Source organism: Brassica oleracea, unplaced genomic scaffold (genome assembly GCF_000695525.1).
Source record: "Brassica oleracea var. oleracea cultivar TO1000 unplaced genomic scaffold, BOL UnpScaffold00534, whole genome shotgun sequence".
NCBI classification, from domain to species: domain Eukaryota; kingdom Viridiplantae; phylum Streptophyta; class Magnoliopsida; order Brassicales; family Brassicaceae; genus Brassica; species Brassica oleracea.
Window position 1 is genome coordinate 116,575 of NW_013617419.1, and position 6,846 is coordinate 123,420.

Below are 6,846 nucleotides of genomic sequence, written 5' to 3' on the forward strand. Positions count from 1 at the left end.
GGCATCCTGAACGACAAATGTCTTCTTCTTCTTCTTGGTTAGATCAAAGGGTGCAAGCTAAGGATGACCAAAGAAAATTAAAACCACACAATCATGATTTTTCAGGCAAAATAAAAGAACCGATGATGAATTTATTAAAGATGAGGAGATGTAGAGACTAAAGAAGATAAACTGATTCATGGAACTCAAAAAGTCAATCTGTGTTTCTTAGATGAGTCATGAACCGATGATTAAAAATTGAAAGCCCTAAACTTCCATTAAAGATAACGCTTACAGACCAAAGAGGTCTATTGGGCATTTTTTTAACGAAGTCCATTTCAAAACGTGAGTTATAAAGTATTTATTAAATCATTAGATAAAAAAATTAAGTGTGGGCCCCACAGAGAAAACCGAAGAAGCAAAGATTTCTGACCTTCATAAATATATATTAGTTTCGGCCATCAATGTACAAAGTATCCTTTAGTTTAGTGGTATAAATGTTGGTGTTTATAACTTAATAACCCGGGTTCGAGTTATAGACTTGATACTTTTTCACACTTTTTAAAAGTGGGATCCACTTGCCTGCTGACGTGGCGGCTCAGGAACGAGACAACTGCCTCATTATATTATAGATTCTTGCGATCCTTAATTTTATAAAACTGTAAAATCTTAAATCCTAAATCTTCTCAAATCCCTACACCACGTTCAAAGTTGAATCATATCATCTACAACTCCCAAACGGTTTCATTTTCTATATAACTTCAATCAACTAATTTGCTTCTTTTATTTTTTCTCCATCTTTTTTTTTTGTCCATCGTCTTCTTCATCAACTTGGTTTTGGGGTTTTGAGTGTAGCAAAAAAAATTGATACATAGTTATAATAACTATCCTTTATCCAGACTCCGTGTTCTCTTCTTCTCTTTTTGGCTCTTAGTGTAGCAAAATATAATATTTTTGCGTGATTTACCTTGAGGATGCCAGTTGGGTTCTACCTATTTCAGTGCTTAGTTCTCACTGTCGAACAACTGAGGTATTATTAAGTATATATGACTGTTATATAAAGCATTTTTTTGGTAGATTACACTTTTATCTTTCTTTGACAAAAAGAGATTGACTATTTCCAAATCAGTGTTTCTTTCATTGTCTTACTAGTGGAATTTCCGGGTTCGTATGTGTTATTCTTACATGAATTTACAATTTATTTTATGATCTTAGTAAATAGAATATGTTCAAAAACATGAAGAAAAAAATGTGTTGAGAATGATATTTTTATGATCTATTTGATAGTGGTTAACGACTGTAGGGAATTACATTGTTTTGAAGTTATTTAGTTCAAAGTGAAATAGTATAAGTTGTTGTGACTAATCGATTCAATAAAAGTATAATAAAAACGGATAGTCGTAATAAAGTTAATTTAGTTGAAACTTAAACAAAAAGTAAAGTTGTTTAGCAGATTTTTTAAAGTGTCGCAGCTACCTTTGGTACACGATACCGTTGTGTCTTCCCGATTCAGAATCCGCAAATTTGCATATGTCTGCACCATGCCGCTGTAACACTTTGGCTCCAATTCATTTCACAACCAAAATCACTCTTTTGCCTCAAATCAAGCTCCAAATGCTCCAAACTCACCAAATGACATCTCCAACACCTAATATGGACAAATGTATATGCAATGCACCTAAATGCACTCTAAATGCATCTAAATGGATAAAATGAGAACTAAAATGATGCTTAAAACCCTGTAAATACACAAGATATTAACTCTCCTAAACTTGTCATTTACTTTTCCACAAGTAAACTTTCAACAACTCAAGGCAGAGAGGTTTGAAAATGAAAGCTCATAACCAAAAGAAACTCTTCAAAGACATCAATGTGATATCCTTACAAAATCATACCAAATAGCAAGAGAAAGAAATTATATCTAACTCTAAGTTCTCTAGGCTTATCTCAACTCCTTGATCTTTTATACTCATCATCAAGACTCCACAAGCAAGTCAATCAACCAACTCTCACATTCATTAAACAATAATCATAAGTGCACTCTTGCAAATGAGCAATTGGTCCTAATCATTTGGCTTGGTGAGAACAAAGCTTTAAGTTGTGGTGAAATGAGAAAGTTATCAAGTTCTTTTTAAGGTGGTCTACTCTCAAGAACAAGTAGCTTGACATTATGCATAATATATCTAAGAAAGAGAACAACTCATGCATATAATGTTCAATCCTCATTCACTCACCCATTTCCTAGACACAAACAATTTCTACCCTTGATTCCCAATGTCAAACCCCCTTTCACTCACCCAAAGATTTAAAGAACACTCAAGATCACTCTCACTTTAGAACTCTTTCTTTTTTTTTTGTATACTAGAGATTTTTTCACTCTTTTCTTAGCCTTAGCTCTTTTCTTATTTCTCTTTCCCCACCCTTATGAATCTTTCTTTTATTTTTCTTATGGATTTTTTTATTGACACTCCTTTATCTAAACTTTCTCTTTTGGTTTTTTTTCTCCGATCCCTAGTATCCCATCCTTTTTAGAATTTTGAGTTCAATCTTTTCACTCACTTTTTGTCTCCACCCTCCAAGACAAACACTCCATACTCCCTTCCCAATGATCCCTAGTATCCCATCCTATGAGCTAGACAATCATGAGATCCTAAAGCTACCAAGTAATGAGGACCAATCATCATTCCCAATACTCTCAACATTATGCACATCTCAAGCTTTCAGAAAAGACCTCACTCATCAAATTAATAATGGCTTGAAAAAAAGGTAGGGTTAAGGGTGTGGAAAACTATCTAAAGGAGAGATGGGCACTTAAGTTACCAAAGATTGGTAAAAGGGAATAAGACTAACTCAAGTGTGTATGAGGTAACCTTGATCAAGCACAACAAGAGCCCATAAGCAAAATAGATTAGGTTCATTAACTCAAGTAAGATTGGAGTTGGTTTCAAGGACAAGCAAGCTTCATCAATCAAACAAGTTTCAAGAGGAGTTTTCAAGGCTCAAAGTCTACAAGTTATCAAAAAGATGCTCAAGCTAGTTATTATGATTGAGAAGGGTATCACATTGAGTTCTTTACATGAGTTTTTTCCAAGGTTTGCTCCAAATGAATGAATGCAATCTATATGCTTCTAGACTCAATCTTAAAGATGTAAATGTTGTAACTAAATGCTTATTTGTGATTTTTGACTCAATCCTAAAGATGCAAATGTTGCAACTAAATGCTTATTTTGTGATTTTTGAAATTTTCATTTTTGGTGTTTTCTAATGCAAAACTATTAACAATGCATTGCTCAAAATTTTTAAATTCATCAAAATAAACATGATTAGATATTAGGTACCTCCCTCAAACTTAATTCACATAGTCTCCGTGTGACTAAGAGAGGAGATACTGAAAAACGCTAAATGCAAAAAAAAAAACTGATATATACAATGGTGAGATGAATGAGATACCTAGCCTTTGCAGCGGTGTAAGGAGACCACTGGGCTATGTTTCTGTGGGTATTTGGAACCTCGAAATGTCACGTGCACTGCCTCAACATCTCCTTAAGCACCTAATAACTTGATAGACACAAATCAATACCCAGAATAGTCCTAAAATTCAAAATAAAAATATGTACAAGGATAAACATGGGACTTCCTCCCAAGTGAGCTTGTTTTAAGTCTCTAGCTTGATTTTGGTGTGCTTGTTAATCATAAGTATCAAAAAGTTGAGCCAATGCACATTTGGTCCTTCTCCTACAAGAACAAGAAACAAAGTATCCAAAGGAACACATTACTGTCCATAGAAAATAGACAGATTTTTCATCAAAGAGCTTCACTAAAGATGTACCGTGCATTATGAAATTCTCCTTGAAGTTCAAATGGTCATGAAAATCAGATACATTTGGTGGAAACACGAAATTAATTACAGGCTCAAACGAAGTTTTAACAAAGTAGTCAATTCTATCTCCATCAATCAAGTAAAACACAATGTTCACATTCTCATGATTTTTTTCGACCTGGGGGATTTCTATCTCAAGCAAGAGCTTATCCACATCAAGTTCATCCCCCAATTTGTCTAGTTCAAGAAGAGGTCTAGAATTCTCAAGTATCATAAAGTCAGATTCAAGATCAACTGAAGTAATTCTTGTCAAAATAAACTTCAAGATGAATCCTAGCAAGCTTTTTTACTGTCAAGTCATCTAGTTTTCTAGTTTCATATATCAGATCAAGACATTCATTGATGAGCAATTGAGAATTCAAATGAGAGGCAATATCTTCAACACAATGCAAGCAAATATTCTCAAAATAAAGTTTAAAAGTCGGATTGCATATACCTTCTAGCTGAGTTGGTGGAGCCCAATATATTACCTCTTTAAGGTCGAAAGCAACATCAATCTCATACATTGTAAGATCCCTTCCTTCAAGATCTGCCCGATCCCTAATAAGTTTCGCCTTAATCTTTCGTGCCACGGCTCTCTTTGTCGTCCACGGGCTCTTTTTTTGAAGCTCATATAACTTCACACGCTGTTCTCGAGTTCCTGTTTAGTTTCATTGTCTCTTTAAGAATGTGTTTACTTATTTTTTTTGTTACTGTCTTTCTTCTTTGTTTCTACAAAAAAAAAAAATCGGGCCTCGTGAGCCTCTTTCGTATGTTCGGAAAGGATGTTATGACGCTTTTTGTTGAGATCATTTATGTGAACTCGAGCGTTTTAGTTGATACTATCTCGATATCTGGTCGATGTTGCCTTTGATAAGTTATAGTCTATACTATTTGCCGTGGGGTGCGGGATCGACTGTGTTTGAAGGCTTGATCAGGGACCATGATTAATAGTTGATCATGTTTATTTGTCTGAAAGTGGTTTTGCCGACATTTAATTCATTATTTTAGTTTCTTTTCTAGATGAAAACATAGATTCAGTCATGGAAGCTACAAATTTTCTTAAATCTTGTTTTTTTCCTTCCGTTCTGGCTGTTCGAAGAGTTGAGCGGGGGATGCTTTTCGTCACTTTTCGTCTTGCTTTTCACGTATGTATGGATTTGATCCATGAGTGGCTCGTAGAGGCTGAGGCCGTTTCCTATTTTATGGAGGACGTAATCTGAAATTGTTTTTGAACATGGCGGAATGTTGTCATAAATTTTGATCTCCTTGGTAGTTAATGGCACTCCGCAGGCGGCAACATAAGAGACGGAGAGGCCAGGGGCTTTGGTGTGTTGATTAGGAGATTGTCTAGGTAAGGTGAATAGCCTGTTGAACTTATTGTGCTTATCCTTACTATGATCGTATATGTTTGCAATCTCTTGGGTCTTTATAATGGTTGAGATTTTTGGGAAAATTTGAGCGAATCAATTCGCGTACAGAAAGGTCGGGTTTTCCAATGCTGGTTGGGACTATGTCTTTGACTTTCTTGGGAACATGAGTTTCGGGTTCTGATATTCACAACAATTGTCGTTGGAAAGGAGCGCCTGGGCCCGAGTTTGAGCTGCCTACGTACCTCCGTCGAGAAATCAAGCCTTAATGTAGTTCAATTGTTTTTTCCTTTGTTTGTTGGATCGTGAATTCTTTGGTTCAAATACACGGATCCTAAAACCCATATTTGATAATGATTGTTTGTAAAAATTAGGGAAGAAAATAACATGGACAATGATATCTTCAGAACACAACAATATAATCAGATTTCAGTTAACAAAAAAATGGATTTTATTAATAAAATGCGATTCAAGTACGATGAATAAAATAAAACAATGACTAAGGAGAAAGTACAGAAAGTGAGATCGAGATCAATCGAGGGTATGTTTTGTCTAGGGTTAGAATGTGTATCCCTCTTTCTCCTTTCTCCTCTCTTTTTATAGTCTTTCATTCGATCAACTATTATCGTAATTTCTTTCTTGATTTATTGTTTATTTATTGTACACTCCGAAATCTCTGGTATGTTCCTTCTAATAAATTAGAAGAATACTAGTATTGACCTCATGCTTCGCATGGGAGAATTTTTTCTTACAAATATAATATAGATGGATAGTTATAAGTATAAATAGATAGTTGCACATCAAGTATAACGAACTTTCAAAGTTTCAGATTTTTTTAATCATTCTATTAAGTTATATATATAAAAAAAAAAAGAATTTCCAAAAATTACCGTAAAATATAATATTATTGACGAATTTGATTGTCTAGCTGCTTATTATTTCTAGCAGTCAAGAGTAGGGGTGGGAGTTCGGGTACCCATTCGGGTTGGGGTCGGATATTTTGGTTTTCGGGTATTTCGGTATAGAAGTATAGAACCCGTTCAGATATTTCTGTACTTCGGATCGGGTTAGGGTATTTTTAGTTTGGGTTCGGTTATTTCGGATTGGGTTCGGATATTTAGATTTTGAAAAAAAAAATTAAATTTTTCATTTCTCAAATTTCTTGTATTTAAAAATATAACTTTCACTTAACTATTTTTTTATTTTTAATAGATTGAATGATTAATAAATTTGGACATAACATTTTGAAACTAAAAAAGACATTAATTTGGTTATTATTTTGAAATTTTGGATGTAACTTTTTGTTAATTCTTGAAATAAAAAGTTTGACATGCATTTTAAGTGAGTAGCAAATCATTTTATCCGTAATTCTATGTATATCATATGAACTTTATTGGCTAAGTGACTTGTACTTTAGTATATAAAAAAATATGTTTTCTCTGACCTCTTTGTGTTCATGCGGGCCTCGCCATTTTACAGCGAGCTCGAAGTCATATCCTGATCGATGAGGTCGAACTCAATAAACGGGTAGAGAGAAATAGGCCCATTCCATTTATGGCCCAAGTAAGTTGTTTACTTGTATTGTTGGGATTTGAGTCCATGATTTGGATCCAATACTAATTCAGCAAATCGGGAGCA